Raw genomic sequence first — 16,071 nt, 5'->3', positions numbered from 1 at the left:
TCCCCCCAAACCGGACGCTCAAAATGGTGTAACTTTTTACTGAACAATATGTGGACCATATAGAACAATTTGGTGTTAAAGGAAAACTTTTACTTTGGACGTCTGGATTAGGCATTTTTTTGGACCAATTATACTATACTACCTCCGTAACTTTGGAACCGTTCATTTTAGAAGGGTTATGCATAGGGCCTTTTTTATTTCAAATTTAATGTAGAACAATTTTGTGTAGAAGGTTGTTCATGCTAAGGTTGTTCATGGTTGTTCATGCGAAAAACGTAAAAAACTACGAATTTGCAGATTTCTCCCCCTCTCCCCCCCAAACCCGACGCTCAAAATGGTGTGACTTTTTTCTGAACATTATGTGGACCATATAGAACAATTTGGTGTTGAAGGATAACTTTCACTTTGAATGTCTGGGTTTGGGTCTAACTATATCATACTATATAATATTATCACAATTCAGTTTCTCCAGTTCTTCATTCTCTATATACAATAGTGATGATGCGTCTAGGTTTTGTTGACCCAAATTTTACCTTAAATATGTTTTTATTCTTTTTAAAGCCGAAAAAGACCGCTCGCCTGACGCATTAGAAATTGGTATCGTGAAATAAATTTGCAGTAAAGTTAAAATATTGGGAAAAGTTGCTTTTACATCCTGGAATAATCAAATTTTTCATAAATTGTATGATGTTTATTCAAATTTTGGCATAACGTTACAAAATGTGTAATTTCATTATGCAAGTTCTCTTTGGTTTCATCAACATCCTTTTTATGTTTTTCGCATAAAAGTAATAATTGACGTTTTGACTTCTTCTTTATCTCTAGATTAAAAAAACATCTAAAAGCTGATGTTACATCCTTGTTGCATTCAATTCGGGATTCTGAAAACAGCGACTAATTTTCTAGACTCTAGATTTTCTGCGACAGCGATTTTTTATTGCTGCGACTACAAATCGCAAGTGAAGTGCTAGCCTTAGAGGCCACTGTATAATGCCAAATTGCAATTGTTGTAGTCGCCTTACTTTTTACTTTTGAATATTTGAAGAGTGTGTACCTATTGTTTGGGTATTAGCATTTTTGAGAATAATCTATTCTTTATCTATAAATTAGATTTATGTGTATCTATTTTTGTCTTTCGTTTTCTATTTTAAAAGGACTTATTTTGTTCCTATTTTAAAAGAACTTATTTTAAAGCCGAAAAGTGAGATAAATTATTATTTAAGCTCCACAATTCAAAATGAAATTATTAGAAACTAAATAAACTCCGTTTGTACGATTATTTTGGATACAAATCCAGACATGGCCATTGATTAATAACCTACACAGTTTTTACCCACGACCTGGGTAATTTTTAATCAATAACATGTCGAAATCTGTCAAATTTCTGTAGTTTTTGGAAAAGGGCCCCGCCACAAATACTGACACGGGGCCCCTATGGGGCTAGGCTACGGCACTGTGTATAGGCGTGAAAAGATGTAACAATAGAACAAAGGCGTTTGCAATTGGCGTATCTGCGTATGAGATTTTTTTTTTGGAGTATATGTAAATTATTTAGCGACTTTATTTTTTTATAATTAAAAGGATCGGCCCCGTCGGGCCCCTCTGGGGCCCGGGCCCCTGGGCGCCCGCCCCAAGCGCCCAGTGGATAAACCGGCACTGGTTAAGGATACGGAATTTACCGAGAAACATAAAACTAACAAGGTTAAATTGGCAGAACAACAAATAAATACAATAATTCCAAATGCATTTTTTAATAAATGTGCTAATATTCGAAAGAAAACCGAAGATATTTTACCTATGTCATACATTACATTACATAAATCAGAAAGGTTTCATATACAATCAGCTGAGGATTTTACGGAATCTAAAAATAAAATTATAAAAATGAAACCCATGGATGTTGAACTTGCTGAGGAAGGAATATTTTCTAAGACTTTGAATGTAATAGAATCGTTTAGCGGAGTCATAAAAACACTTTGAAATATAAACGGAAAAATAAGTAAAAGCCTGATATACAAGTTAAAACAAATAGTGAGCCAAACGCACAAAATACAAACAATAGAGCATGTATTAGGTGGGAAAAAATTATTCGTTATAAGTATAATATATTTAATATTTTTAACATTTTAAAACGGTCAAATGCAGACCTGAAAAAGAAGAAAAAAGTGTACATATAAGTATGCATATAGTCAGAAAATTTTTAAAATTTGCCACAGCTCTTCCATTGTCGGTAAAAGATGGCGTTGCTTTCTCGTTGTTGGTCCCAAGGAATCTGCTTGCAGCAGATTTCATAAAAGCCGATCAACATATCCGATCATAATGTAACTATTCGGGGAGATGAGTTCCTCGATGAGAGTTTGAAAAAACACAGCATCACAACCAAATTTAATTAACACTTTAAAACCGTTTCACCTAGATCAGTTTCACTTAATGAGCTTAGGTTTGAATTAGACAGTTTAGCTGAATCATAAAAATTTTAAATATTTAATTTATAGGTAGCACTGCTCGCGTGAGATAATAATTCAAAAACCGAGTGAATAAGTGTTAGGATTATTGTTATATTCTTATTATTTTATATTATAATGTGTTTAAACATTTTCTGTTGGTCGTCTCTTTCTTTTAAGTGGCCAATATGTTCAATCTCAAAGTAATCCCTTAATTTGTAATCTCACATTTTGTCTTAACTTCCTAAACTTTTATAGTTTCACCATGTATAATTGAAACATTGGGAAACATCGAGTAATATTTTAATAATTAGAGTCCATTCAACCTGCAAACTTAGTAAATTGCCAAATAATGTATTTTCCAATTGAACTTTAAGTTTTGCAATAGCTTCCTTTAAACTGTAGTTGCAACCTTTCAAAACGCAAGGTCCGTAGTTCGGTTGTCATGCAACTTATTGATGAATTGCATATTTTGACGAGATTATAAATTTACCAAGGGGACTATTTTGGGTTGCAGTCTAATTGAAATAGTTACCTCGTTAACAAGTGCGTAAGTCGTTGTTAGAAGTTACGCCGAGTGTAATTATTATCAGTAGCTGTCATTAAAGGCAGTCTATCATAGAAAGTTACCTGAACATCATCTATAGTGTAATTACGTAGCTGTCAATAAAACCATATTTTTTCTCCACACTCAAACATTTATTTACTATCGTCGATCGAGAAGAAGCGGACAAAGGGGCATTACAAAACAATTCGATCCTGAGATCTACGTCGAATTGTCCACTTATTAATACTGATTTTATCTCAAAACAAAGCGGGGATGTTATTGTGTTTTCAATTTTACCAATCAAAAGCAAAATAAAAATTAAATTAATTTTTTTTAAATAACGCGGGCACATAAATTTGATACACCCTGTATATTGAGCTGTAGATATTTCTTAGAATGTAGTTTGGATGTAAGTAGATTTCTCTTTTAATGAGCTTTCCGATGAACCATTAAAGACTTTTGTGAATAATTAAAGTGAAAATAACGATGTATTTAGATTTAAAATGGAAAAAGATTGTTTAGGGTATAGGTAATTATAAATTTCTCGAAATTGATAATTGAAAAGAAAGTTGGAATTTTAATATCTTTATTTCAACACGAGTATATGTTGGAGAGTTTCTCCGAAAGTAATTAGGATTGTCGGAATAATTTTGAAAATGACTGTTTTGTTTGTCGAATGGAAAAGTCGAGGTTTCTGATGCTTGGCAATGTGGAAGGGGAAAAGTAGTTAGAAGGATTGAGAGAGTTTGAAAAGGAAGGCATTATGTTTTTTGGCATCGCTGAGGAGCGGTTTCGACGTGTTAGTGGATAGATAGTTAGCAGATACCAGTGGCTGTTTGATAGTGGATAATAGTGTTGAAAAGTGGAACGAGAGACAGATCAAATTGAGACGAAATACCTCTTTGATTCTGTATTATTGTGAGAAGGAGAGCAGAGAATTTTTGGAGTTTTGTTTGAATCGAGTACGTGTCAAAAGAGGCCCGGCTTGTTGGAGAATTGGTGCTGGTATGCTGATAGTTTTGAAGCTGGACAAAGGAGAGGGCTTTGATGAGTAGCCTTTAACATAGTCAACGAGGGAGAGCTGTTTTGGGTCACGAGAAGACATCAGAGTGAGTGAAGCAAAAGGTCAGTCAATTTATGTGAAAGAGATTTTTATGTTCGGAAACTAGATTTTTAAGTAAAAAGCATATGAATTAAAATTCCAATATTTCAAAAAGTAAATAGTAAATATATGTAATCTTGCGAATACATAAATTTGTTTTGTTTAGTTTGTTTTACCAAAGTCATCGGGAACAAACCGATAAATTGTTTTTTTTAACTATAATAAATTTAAGTGGTAAAAATTCCATTCGGACATCTGTGTCCACAGGTTTTTAGATTCGATAGATTTCAGAGTACTGATTTTGATAAATAAAAGACAATTTTGTATTTTTATTTTAATATTTTGCTTTATTTCTTTTCCCTATTTTTATCCCGATTAGGATCAACTCAGAGATACTGAACCCACGAGAGAGGATAAGTATAACGTGAGAAAATTTGGATTTTTTTTAATAGTGTAAAAAAGGCACCCTGAGATTTTTTATTCAATTTTTATGTATGATTTGCGACAATTAAGTAATTAATCAAATAAATAATAATTAATATAAAATTAATAAGAAGCAGATCATAACAATATATATATATATATATATATATATATATATATATATATATATATATATATATATATATATATAGCGGTTTAAAGTTTCAGCAATTCGGTCATGTGAAATAAAAGTCTATTTGTTATTTCTCAATATTTCGTCACACTTTTGTGACTTTAAACCGCCATAATACGGTCGAAAATATTTGTACAAATATATATATATATACATACATACATATATATATATATATATATATTTGTACAAATATTATCGACCGTACTGTGTTAAATAGTAATATTTGAATAACGGCAATTCGGTCAGTTGAAAGAAAACTCTATTTGTTTTAAGTCTCAATATTTCGTCACTATTTGGTGACTTCTTCAGGAGAAAACTGAGAAAATAATGGCTTAAGCAACGTGTCACTCAACATAAAAGTGACTGCAATATAAGAAAGAACTGTTGTGCCTTAGTAGATCACCACATAAATACAGGACATAAATTTGATTTTAATAATGTAAAAATATTGGAACAAGTTGATAATTATAAAAAGCGACTTTTCCTTGAGATGGTACATATTAACAAAACTCCAGAATCAATTAATTATAAGACTGACACTGACCATTTGAGTAATATCTACTGTATTATTCTAACTAATACATAACATTTAAATAAACAAATTACCCAATTTATCTTCTAATAGTTAATCTACCTCAATTTTATTTAAATTTCTAAATACCAGTCTTACACTAACTCATGAAGTACCATCAATTACATTTTATAAATCAATTTAACTTACTCTAGGTCCTTTCTTAGTTTTCTACTATTACCTTTCCACCTTAAAATTTCGTAAATGTATAATTTCCTTTTTTACTTTGACCTATTCACTAAAAATGGTATATATCAGATAACATTCTATTAATATAAAATATATTGCAGTTACCATAACTCCCCAATAAGTCAAAATGTAATCTGTCATTTTCTAAATCAATTTTCAAAATAATGTTAAAGAAATTTAAATTTTTACTCTTACAGTTGTAAGTATCGAAATATTTAAGTTTGTCCATGTCTAATATTAATAAATTTGCAGTTTTCTCCTGAAGAAGTCACCAAATAGTGACGAAATATTGAGACTTAAAACAAATAGAGTATTCTTTCAACTGACCGAATTGCCGTTATTCAAACATTACTATATATATATATATATATATATATATATATATATATATATATATATATATATATATATATATATATATATATATATATATATATATAAAACAGATGAAACAGAGAATGTGGAAATATCCCCTTACGAACAATTCACACATCCACTACTTCGGGCTGGGAAAAATTTTTTGAATAGAATCAAAAATCCAAACACCAGTTCTTAGAGATGTGTTTCGCCCTCTTCAACCTCTCTGGGCTCATCAGTGAAGATGAGAGGTTGAATATCTTTAGACACATTCTGTACAAGAATTCATCTGTACTCATTAGATATCTTTAAAAAAACACCCTTTAATTATCTACGCTAATTTCTTTCGGTTATTTAAATGTCATCATAAACAATTCCAACCTTCTTTCGTTACATAAACATTATTGACCTAGATCGTGAGGTGTAAGTATACATACAGCCACTATAAACACTTTTCAGGGTCGACGCTGACTTTGCACTTTTCAATATTTATACAACCAAAACATATAAGGAATTCTCATTACACATTCCACATTCGTCATTCTATTATTAGATGTAAGATTATTCACATTAAAAGAGAGTGTCATCTACACTCCGCGGGGACGACGTTACGTAAGTTGCTACCAGCTTGTACTCATGCGAGTATAATAAAACAACTTGAACAGTGACACGACTAGTAATCATTCCACCCCTCGGATAAGGGTTAACCACCCTTACCGGGAGAAGATAGCCCTAATAATCCTGGACCATCATATGGCGACCCAAGACCAGGGAAGAAACTGCAGTAAACTGGAACGAGAAATGGAAAGAAAAACGTCTATGGCTGAGGATCTGGTACCTCGACCACCCTAGAATACAGTGTGGTATGTAGAAAGGATGGAGACATCAGGCCTGACATGGAGCTAAATGGACAATGGTATGGAGATGGAACATCGTGGGACAATGGACAATGCCAGGGAACGTGGATCGAGAACTTTTGGTGATACGAACACAAACATTTGAAGTGGTGAGTCTATATTTTGTTCTTATGGTATTTTCACGATATTTCTTAACAAATGAATGATATAGCAGTAATGTAAGGTATATTTCTAGTATTTTTATCTATTTATTTTTAATTATCTTTATGGGTATTATTGGAATTTTTTTTAACACATATTAAAGTTATTCACATGGCATATTACCATTATTATTTGAGGTATATATTATTTATATTATTTATTACGAGGGTACATTTTTGCAATTTTTTTTAAGATTTTAATATTTGCTATCGTAAATATACACTATCAATATAAATATACGATATAAATATATAACAAATATACGCTATATGCATAATACATTTACATTATTATTCTAACTACTTATTTACAAGGGTAATATAACGTTATTTATTTTTGAACTATTATTTATTATTATTGCAAATTTTTTACATATTTTTACCATATATTGATGTATTATTTTATCTCGTTATTTTTTACTATATATCTATATACCATATATCTATATACACCGTAAGACTATCGAATTTATATTTTCGCTAAGAAGTGCAGGAACTGAGGATAGAATATTATGTATAAATGAGTAGCAACAAAGTTACTTGGGAAGATTTTGTCAAAATAGTTGAGGAACTTGCACAAGAAGTAGGAAGACAGAGCAGAAGGGTCTTAAAGAAAAAAGTACCGAAATCTAAGGACATACAGGAAGAAGTAACGACACAGCTAATTAAATCCTATAACAAGTTCACGCACTTAACTAAGAAAAACTGGGAAGCACTTTCGGACAAACAGAGGGAAGCGTGCAACAAATATTTTGGAAAAATCAGAGACAAAGTTATACGCTCATTTCAAGCAGTAAATGTAAGAACAGTGGTTCCAAACTCAATACATCAACCAATCGACGAGGAAGTTGAAGAGGAACAAAGCGACGAGGAAGCAGAAGAAGGAAAAAGCGACGAGGAAGTAGAAGAAGAAATAATTAACGACGAAATAAAAGAGGAAAAAGGTCACATAAAACAAGATATAACAATATTAAACATGGCTCTGACAATCAATGAATTTTTGAATATCGCAAGCAAGATATTGCCCAACGAGTTCGATGGAAGCGCAGGGAAATTACAACCATTTTTGGACGCATTAGAACTACTTGGAAAATTGGCAGAAGGTCATGAAGACACAGCTGTAACGCTAATAAAAACACGACTTACCAATAAGGCTAGGAACTTAATAACCACGGAAGATACGATTCCACGGATAGCTGAAGCACTGAAGAAAGAACTAAGAGGTGATAATCCGAAGAATTTAATAGCCAAATTAGCCAAGAAAAGGCAAGGGCATAGAGATGCAGCAGTGTACGCATCTGAAGTGGAAGAGTTAGCAGAACAATTAAAAGTAGCATACATAGCGGAAGGAATGCCACTGGAGTTAGCGAAGAAATATACGACGGAAACAGTAGTAAAAACAATGAAACGAAACGTTAATGCAGAGAAAGCTAAGCTAATACTGGAAGCAGGTAACTTTACATCACCGCAGGAAGTAGTATCTAAATTTTTATCGATCGATACGACTGAAGAAAATGCACAAGGAAGAGTCTTAAAGTATAGGACAAACTACGAGAATAGGAGAGGACAGCAGCAATACAGAAGAGGATACCATAACAAGTATGACAGAGGAAGAAGAAATAACTTCGGACAACGGAACGAAGGAGAAGCAACGGACAATCAACGAAATTATTCGAACAGAAGATACAGACAATTTAACAATCAAACATACAGAGGAAACCAGAGAGGAGGACGTAACAGGAACGTAAGGTTACTAGAGATAGAGGACAGTCAAGAGGAACAAGAAAACCAGCAGTTGGGGTTTTGAATGAACAAGAAGTTGGAAGCACACAGGCAGAAATAAAATATAACATTTACAACTTCGACCTGAACCTAACGAACTTTGTACGAATGAAAACAGGAATCCTTGAAAACACAAGCACCTTTATCATAGACACAGGAGCTGATATTTCAATACTAAAATGTTCACAAGATTTTATGAAGAAACAGGTGAAACCAAACACAAAGGCGAAAATAAAAGGAGTCACTAAAGGAGAGTTGCAAACAATGGGAGAAGTTGAGACAACACTAGAAGTAAAAGGAACTCGATTCGAACACAGCTTTCAATTGGTAGAACCTAACTTTCCAATTCCAACAGACGGAATCATTGGGAGAGACTTTATTTCTAACTTTCAATGTATACTGGACTACGCAAACCTTAAAATGCACATTAAAGAGGACAACGATTGTTACATTAGTACGAAAATTCTGGATAATATAGATAATGACACCATAATAATACCACCCCGATGTGAAATTTACAGAATAGTCAAAATTTTTCAAACGCTAAGGAACGACAGGATAGTGGAGCAACAAGAAATACAACCAGGAATATTCATAGCAAGAGCAATTATTTCAAGTAATAATCCATGCATCAAAATTTTAAACACAACATACGAAACAGTAAACGTAGAGGCAAGCACAATCAGGACGTTGGACATTAAACTATTCAATATATATAGACTAGTCAACGACAGCAAGGATAGGAAAAAAGAATTACGAGAATCACTGAAATTAGACATACCAGAATATATACGAGATAACTTAGTATCGTTATGCGAAGAATATGCAGACATATTCGCCCTAAGGCATGATATGTTAACCTGTAACAATTTTTACGAACAGAAACTAAGAGTTAAAGACCAAACTCCGGTATATATCAAGAATTATAGGACACCTCATGCGCAAACAGAGGAATTAAATCGACAAGTACAAAAACTAAGAGACCAAGGAATCATAGAATCATCTACATCCGAGTACAACAGCCCAGTTGTACTGGTACCGAAAAAAGCTATGGATGGAAATAAAGCATGGAGATTATGCATAGATTTTAGACAACTGAACAAGAAAATAGTCACAGACAAATTTCCATTACCAAGAATAGATTCGATATTAGATCAACTAGGAAGAGCAAAATGGTTTTCAGTTATAGACTTAATGTCAGGTTTTCATCAAATACCATTAGAAAAGTCATCGAGAAAATACACATCGTTTAGCACGGAAAACGGAGCATTTCAATTTACCAGATTACCTTTTGGATTAAATGTAAGCCCGAATAGCTTTTCAAGAATGATGTCAATAGCATTTTCGGGATTAACACCAGATAAAGCATTTCTTTACATGGACGATATAGTAGTGATAGGAATATCCGAAAAACATCACCTAGACAACCTGAAAAAGACATTTGAGACATGTCGAAAATTCAATTTGAAACTTAACCCAGGAAAATGTCAATGTTTTAGAAGGGAAGTAACATATTTAGGACATGATCTTTCTCAAGAGGGAGTATCGCCCGACAAAGCGAAGTATGCAGCAATTGAACAATATCCGACACCTAAGACAGCGGAAGAAACAAAGAGATTTGTAGCATTTTGCAACTATTACAGACGTTTTATTAAAAATTTTGCGGAAATATGCAGACCACTCAACAGATTATCGAGGAAAGGAGTAGAATTTTTTTGGTCTGAGGAGTGTGAAAAAGCATTCAAAAAGCTTAAAGCATCTCTGACGAAACCACCAATTTTAAAATATCCTGATTTCAACAAACAGTTTATCCTAACAACAGACGCATCCAATGAGAGTTGTTCAGCAATCCTAAGTCAAGATTGCAACGGAATAGATCTACCTATAGCATATGCATCAAGAAGTTTTAGTAAAGGAGAATGTAATAAACCTATAATCGTTAAGGAATTACTAGCGATTCATTGGGGAATTAATTATTTTAAATGTTATCTATATGGAGCACCAACATTCAAAGTAAAAACAGACCATAAACCCTTGACACACATATTTGCAATGAAAGAACCAACCTCAAAACTCACGAGGATCAGATTAGACCTATAAGGATATGACTTCGAAATAGAGTATATAACAGGGAAAAATAACTACGCAGACAGCCTTTCAAGAATAACATTGCATCAACTAAAGAACCTATACATAGACAACACCCATATACTAGCTATAACAAGAGCTCAAGCAAGAGAAAAGGAGAAGGAAGCAAGACAAACAACGGCTGAAAGTGAACTCGCACTACAGCCAGAAGCCACCAAACAGACAGTAAGGAAGGTACTAAATAATTTAGAGGCGCATAGACTACCAATTTTGTCCTTTGGAGCAGAACTAATCTCACCAAGACTGAGCATTAGGGCCAAAAACAAAATAAAATACAGCAAAAGCATAGCCACAGGATTTGATCGTTTCGATTTAAACCAAGCGTTGGCACAGCCTGATAAGCTGGCGGTAGAGAATGCAGTACGTAAAGTAAAGATATACGTAAATGATATTATTTTTAAATTGTGCACAATTGATGAATTTATTAAAGAAGGAAATAAAAAATTGAAGAATATAGAAATATACATATGTGAAGTACCAGAAACAATAAAAGATGACAAAGAAAAACACAGATTAATAGAAGAATACCATAATCACCCGATGTTCGGAGGACACTTAAAGAAAAATAGACTAATAAAGAAGCTAAAAGCAAGATTTAGATGGAAAAATTTGGAAAAAGACGTAAGAAAATACGTTAAACAATGCCATAAATGTCAAATTAACAAACCGAATAGAACACATGTCAAAGAAGACGTGATATCGGACACTTCTTCGAAAACAGAGGACACAGAATACATAGATACGATAGGTCAATTCACTAGAAGCAATGAAAGCAAGGAAGACAAAAAAGAGCGGCAAGAAGAAAATAAGCCCAAAACAACATCACAACACTTTAAAATAGGAGACCTAGTCCTGGTAAAAAGGGAAGAGAATGGTAAGTTTGATAGTCTTTATGTAGGTCCTTTCACAATAACAGAAGTAAATAACGTTAATTGTAAAATCAGAATATAAAACAATAAAATCAAGGAAATACATAAGAATAGATTATATGCTTACAATCCGAAAACACAGTGAGTGACAAGTGTGATGAAACAATGTTGTTAAACGAACATTTTTATATTTATTTATGTATTTACGTAGTTTTAGGAAGTTTGTATATAAAATAAAATTTTTTGTATTGATTACAACACAGTATGGGCTGGTAGCACCACTTGCAAAATTTTCTGACCGTAGTCAGAAAATTCTTAGGAGGGAAAGGTGTACAAGAATTCATCTGTACTCATTAGATATCTTTTAAAAAACACCCTTTAATTATCTACGCTGATTTCTTTCGGTTATTTAAATGTCATCATAAACAATTCCAACCTTCTTTCGTTACATAAACATTATTGACCTAGATCGTGAGGTGTAAGTATACATACAGCCACTATAAACACTTTTCAGGGTCGACGCTGACTGTGCACTTTTCAATATTTATACAACCAAAACATATAAGGAATTCTCATTACACATTCCACATTCGTCATTCTATTATTAGATGTAAGATTATTCACATTAAAAGAGAGTGTCATCTACACTCCGCGGGGACGACGTTACGTAAGTTGCTACCAGCTTGTACTCATGCGAGTATAATAAAACAACTTGAACAGTGACACGACTAGTAATCATTCCACTCCTCGGATAAGGGTTAACCACCCTTACCGGGAGAAGATAGCCCTAATAATCCTGGACCATCATAATTCCAATCAAAAAACAACATTCGAGACATTTACGCTCCTACTATGTCTATGTCTCGAATGTTGTTTTTTGATTGGAATGTGTCTGAAGATATTCAACCTCTCATCTTCACTGATGAGCCCAGAGAGGTTGAAGAGGGCGAAACACATCTCTAAGGACTGGTGTTTGGATCTTTGATTCTATTCAAAAAAAAATTTTTCCCAGCCCGAAATAGTGGATGTGTGAATTGTTCGTAAGGGGATATTTCCACATTCTCTGTTTCATCTGTTTGATTTCGTACGAGTGGTCGTTAAACCATTAACCTTGGATCTTTTGATCACTGAGTGTGTTTGAAAGATCTACACCTTTTGTTTTTATATATATATATATATATATATATATATATATATATATATATATATATATATATATATATATATATATATATATATATATAAAGTAATTAGGCAATATTGACTGATACTATGTAGATTATAGTTTTGTTTTGGGGTTGCAGTCATTTATTTTTTAGGGGCAGGATAAGTAAAACTCTGTGTTATTACCTAGCTTTCGTAAAATATATTTGCTTCTTCAGGGTAAGCTGAAATGAGTATATTATAAATACAATGAAATTAAGTTAAAATTAACCTCAAGTTGTAAGTCTTTTTTGTTATTTTTTATACAATGTATTTTAACTTAATTTCATTGTATTTATAATATACTCATTTCAGCTTACCCTGAAGAAGCAAATATATTTTGCGAAAGCTAGGTAATAACACAGAGTTTTACTTATCCTGCCCCTAAAAAATAAATGACTGCAACCCCAAAACAAAACTATAATATATATATATATATATACATATATATATATATATATATATATATATATATATATATATATATATATATATATATATATATATATATATAAGAAGACAATGAGTCTTTGCTGACAGTAAATGTACAGTTTTTGGTTATTGGGTTATGCAGCAATTGATAAGTGTACTCTTTTAAGTTTTTATTCCGAGCTTTCGTTCATGATTATGAACATCGTCAGGGTGCTACAATTATATTATATATGTGAGACAATATGAAAATATGTATATAAAATTATATGTACTTACAACTTATTGAGGATATTTCAAATAGGTGGTCATTAAAATGAGATTTGTACTTATTAAAATGGTCATGTAATGTCTTGATATAACAAAATTATTCAAATAAAGGTTTATAATTTAGTTCAGCTTCAAAATCGACGAAATATAAAATGACACTTGGACATTCATGACATGGAGTTATTTGAAATATCTAACAAAATTTTTTTTTTTATTTTTTTTTAAATATGATCAATTTAGTAAACGACCAATAAGGGTCAATGATAAGTATGAAAGTATTTTTTAAATTTTATAAATTACTGTTGAAATTATAAATTAAGGTAAAATTTAAAAATGAGTAAGATTTATTGATCAAGGTTAATTAAAAGTTTTAAATTATTTATACAAAAGTAATTTATAAAGTTGTTAACAAAAATTAATTTTTACAAAAGTGATTTATAATGTTGTTGACAAATCAGAGTATCTAGAAGAGAAGTTAGGAGATAACTCACGATTATCTAAAAATAGTAGATAAGAAAACATTTCATTTAGGTGGCCTATATCAGTACGATGATTCATCGAATTTGGATTTTTATTTATGTGAACCATTTCCAAAAAAAGCCTCTTTGAAGTATGTGACTCACGGTCCAATATTTTAGCGTTATTGTAATCAATTCGATGATTATTATTGAAAACATGTTCACCCAATGCACTTCTGTCAGGGTACAATCTGCAGTCTGACTTATGTGAAGTCATTCTGTCTTTTAATCTTCTTGATGTTTGACCAATATATATTTGATTACAATCAAAACAAGGAAGACTGTAGACTGTACCAGTTTTAGAAAGCATTGGAGTCTTGTCTTTGACGTTCGAAAAAATCTTATTGACTGTGAGAGTCGTCTTAAATGCAAGTTTGATGTTTTCGAAAGGCTTAAAAAGTCTAGTAAACTTCGGTGCAATATCGCTAATATATGGTAACGTCATATAAGTTACGTTAGTAACGGGAGTCGCGATGGTTTGCGAGTTGTCTGCATCAAAATTGTTATTAACATTTGTTGGTTGAATGTTAATTGTATTAAACAGTAATTTCTCCAACAAAGACTCTGGATAACCGTTTTCTAAAAAAAGTTGATACAATATTTTTAAATTTTTTGAGTGAAAAGAAACATCGCTGATTTTTAAAACGCGGTTTTTCATGGATTTAATTAAATTGATTTTCATAACGTGTTTATGGTATGAACTATAGTTCAGATATCTGCCTGAACTAAGTGGTTTACGATACCAATCAACTAATAAAATGTTATTTTTACGTATAACTCTAGTGTCCAAAAAAGGTACAGAACTCAACATGTCCTCTTTTTCAAGAGTAAATTGTATATGATGGTTAAAGCTGTTAAAATAGAATAACAAATTATCAAGTTCATTAGTAGGCAAGCAAAGTAGAATGTCATCTACATATCTTTTAATGAAAAATAATTTGAAGGGTAACACACGTAACACAAAATCTAAAATATAATCCATAACATAATCAGCTAAGATAGGGGAAATTGTACTACCCATAGGTGTACCAAAATCTGTTTGTAAAATCTACTGTTAAATACAAAATAATTGTTTTCAAAAAGAAAGGTTAAAAGTTCAAAAAATGTTGACTTAGACAACTCACAATGATTCGAAATGCTAGACCAATTATAGTCAATGGCAGTAATACAGATATTAAGATATACATTACTAAACAGAGAAACTACATCGAGGCTGGCAATCTCGTAACCATCAGGTATTTTTAAATTATTTAATAATGAATTGACTTCAAAAGAGTCTTTTATGTGAAACTCGTTGTCCAAATCATACGATCTAGTAAGAATTTCAGCCAAAAATTTTGATAGGTTATCTGTAGGAGTGCCTATAGATGCTAAAATTGGTCTTACAGCCAAAGGGTTCTTGTGGATCTTAGGTAAAGAACAATTGGCTGATATTGACTCCATTTTATCTACAATTCCTGACAAAGACACCAGGAACATCACTTTAGCTAGGTCTGTTAACATCATTACAAACTCTGTTCAGCATTCAAAAATGAATAACTCCATCTTTAAAAAACTATATTTTAAATCAAAACAATTTTTAAAAAACAATCCTGACTTAATTGTCACTAGATCTGATAAAGGTGGTGTTACAGTGATTATGAACAAACAACAATATTTTGATTTAAGTAGTAATATTATCGACAATGACAATTCTTATCAGATGTTGACCAGAGATCCAACAAATACTATTGAAAACAATTTTAACAAACTTATTAAAAAATTATGTGATGATGGGAACTTTTCAGAACCAACAAAGAAACGATTAGCTAGCTATAGTGGCGTCCCTGGAAAATTTTATTCTTGATAAGGAAAGCACCTGACTATCGATTGTGATAAACCTAAAAATGCCCAACCAAAATGTGTCCACTGTGGAGAAAGTCATCCTGCAAACTACAGAGGATGCATGGTAGCAAAAGAAATGCAG

General features: G+C 32.1%; 1 protein-coding gene across 4 annotated transcripts in view; it reads right to left on the bottom strand.

The window, feature by feature from the left end:
• Window positions 1-16,071, bottom strand: part of LOC114345343 (uncharacterized) — a 1,044,574-nt gene that overhangs the window by 51,489 nt on the left and 977,014 nt on the right. The gene's annotated exons all lie outside the window — the stretch shown is intronic.

This window comes from Diabrotica virgifera, chromosome 7 (genome assembly GCF_917563875.1).
Source record: "Diabrotica virgifera virgifera chromosome 7, PGI_DIABVI_V3a".
Classification (NCBI taxonomy): Eukaryota; Metazoa; Arthropoda; class Insecta; order Coleoptera; family Chrysomelidae; genus Diabrotica; species Diabrotica virgifera.
Note: the sequence above shows the minus strand (reverse complement) of the source record. Positions and strands in the feature narration are given on the sequence as shown.